Source organism: Pteropus vampyrus, unplaced genomic scaffold (genome assembly GCF_000151845.1).
Source record: "Pteropus vampyrus isolate Shadow unplaced genomic scaffold, Pvam_2.0 Scaffold119, whole genome shotgun sequence".
NCBI classification, from domain to species: domain Eukaryota; kingdom Metazoa; phylum Chordata; class Mammalia; order Chiroptera; family Pteropodidae; genus Pteropus; species Pteropus vampyrus.
In genome coordinates this window covers 2,068,295-2,071,290 of record NW_011888900.1, presented here as the reverse complement: position 1 = coordinate 2,071,290, position 2,996 = coordinate 2,068,295, and positions in this window count along the sequence as shown.

Genomic DNA, 2,996 nt, shown 5'->3' with positions numbered 1-2,996 from the left:
AGTGCTAATACGCTTAAAAGAAAATTTACATTTCATCTCCAGAGTCAGAGCAATACAGAAATAGGTTAAAGAAATAGAAAGAGCACTTGCAATGTACTATGAAGATTTGCTCTGATTATAATTTATCCTTTTTTCCTAAATTTTAACTACATTAAATTTCAGAGATGATTAGGTAGTTCATACAATAATTAACTCAATTGTTATAGAAATGAATCTCCTTTTGTGCACCTTACTTTCTGTGTTAGATTCAGAGTTATTGTTTCCATCCTTCTCTCTTTCCCTCTTTCCCACCTTCCCTCCCCCTCTCCTCCTCATCCTTCCTTCTGGTATTATTTACATGGCTGGGAAAAGAACAGCAGACTTTTTTTTTTTTCCTAAAATGAATCCTTGGTTGAATATTTGTTAGTCACAGATTTGACAAGAATATTTACTATCACTTGGTTTAGGCTCCTTTGTGCTATGACCATTGTGAAATGCAGAATAAGAATGTATTTCTTCATAGTTCCCACTAGACTGTCACCTCCATGGAGGGCAGGCTCATATATGTTTTGTTCATGGTCACATTCTCAGAATTGATACCTGTGCCTAGTAATGTGGATGTACTTAGAGAGGAGAGGGAGAGAAAAAGAAGATGCTATTGGCCACCTGGAGCCCAGATGGAATACAAGCCTTCCTTCTAGCATTACGTCTAGCAATGATCGACACGCACACACACCACTCAGAGCACATGCTCTTAGGGGCATCCCTTGATCTCCAATAGCAGACCAAGTTTCTTTGTTATGAATGTGCTGGGGTAGCTCCTTGAGTGGGAATGGGGGAAGAGCGAGGGTCAGAGATTTCATTCTATTTGCATTGCTCTTTTGGACATTGATAGGACATGCCATGGTAACTAGAGAGTCAAAACTTAATTAAGAAAAAATAGGTAATCTCTATCCAAATTTACCAAAAACTCCTATCTCGGTAAACTACTCCTTTTCCTCTTCATCACCACTTCGGAAAGAAATAAGCAAACTGTAGCTACTACAGAACAGATACCCCTTTCCAGCGCCTTCTGTTGAGGGGCAGTCAGGAGTTGGCATGCCCTCCTTCCTTGTTCTTGGTCAATTCCTACTAATTTTGAAGTTTCTAGAGAGAGTGCCAATTCCTCACAGGGCAAGGTCATAGTCAACCAATATATTGTGCTCTTCCTTTATGCTAATCAATACCTCAACATATCCCAAAAGTATGGTGAATAAGTGAATCGATAAATGAATTGTAAATCCACTCAAAATTTTTTCACAAAAGTACATTCCCTATATAGATAATATGAGTTTCAAATTTATCCGTAAAATAAGTACCATATAGAGTTCTTGTGAGGATTGTAATGAGACACACAAAACTTTGCAGTTCAATGTGTAGCATATATTTAGGCTGATTCGTGATAGATCCTTCTCTCTCTTAAAAAAAAAAAAGAAAAAGTCTTCACTGTGCCAACCTCATGCACCACCTCTTAAGAATATCTCAAACAACCTGCAAGAACCTTCTTTTTAGTGATTTCCTGCTCGAACGAAGATCTTACCAGTGGCCAGAGGGGATGTAGAGCACAGCACGTAGTACAGGGGTGCTCTTGCCATTTAGCGAGCTGGGATGATGTACGTAAAAGAGTGAAATGGGCTGAGTGCATGTCAGAGACAGGCCTTGGAATTAAATCAGGAGAGCAGAGGCGAGGCTTGCCCATCGCTGAAGGGTGCAGGTTTAGCGGCTGACATCGTGGGACCGCACGACAATATTCAACTTGTCCCACATTTCTCGCCTTCTGCCTTCTCAGCTCCATCAATATCCTAACAGATACCCGAAGACCTAAAGAGGGCTATTATAAACTCTCCCAACCATAGCCAAGTTGCTTTTAGCTTTTTATTTATTTATAGAAGAGTCATTACACATATAGTTCGAATAAACTTGTTTATGATCATCGGTATATGTTTCCTTTGCTGCATAACTGGAAAGTGTTAAAGAAAAACAAAAACAAAAAACTCCATCGGTTGGAAACCTTAGCTAAACTTATGTTTAGAAATAGAATCAAACATGTTACTGGGACTAAATGCAACATATGCTCATATAAATTATAGCTCAAGTATCTACGTACGAGTGAACTAGAGAATGTTAGAATGTATCGAAATCCCTATTATCCTCTGTGCAAAAAAAAAAAAAGAAAAAGAAAAAATCAGTTAGTTCTTAAAATATTATTTGGATTTTTCTTCCAACATGAAGGGAAATAATGATGAATCTAGTCAAGTACTGGAAAAATGGCCTTAGCAGCTATTTTTAGACATAGTAAACATATTTTGGTCAACAAGTAAATAAGCAGTGAATAGCTCGTGTGTTAAATACCTTGATATCTTAGAATGTTAAGCTTTCTTACCTCTAAAAGTGGTGTTAAAACCTATTGCTTTCTATATACATTTTCCCCTAAATCGATCCATGAATATTCTTCTAATTAAGTTAATCAAGCCAATCAAACACAGCAATTTAAGAACATTATTAATGTATACTCAGACAACTGAATGCGATATACTCTATACATCGAGAATGTCTAGGATCTATGTCGATCCACCAAAAACTCTGCTGATTTGTGATGCCAGTCAAAATTAAGTGGCTGAGAGGAGGGGCATTTCAAAACGTACCAGTGTGTGTGGACAAGAGGTTCTTTTTTGAATATATTCACTGAGAGTGATGTGGCAGGACTTCTGCCATGCCTGGGACTTTTGATATAATTACGCCATTCTTGCCAGCCATTTAATCATTCTTCTCTACCTAAAAAGTCAGCCAATCAAATGTCTAATACATGGGGTCTAGGCCAGATATGTGTATTCTTGTGTCATCTGCTTAAAAATTGTGCCTCTCCAGGTTTCTATAAATTAAAGCATATTCATAGACTTATCTTTTCCCCTGAACAGATTCTCCTGTTTCCTATCCTTCCTGGAAGTTTCATTACAGTAAATTCAGCTCTGGATATG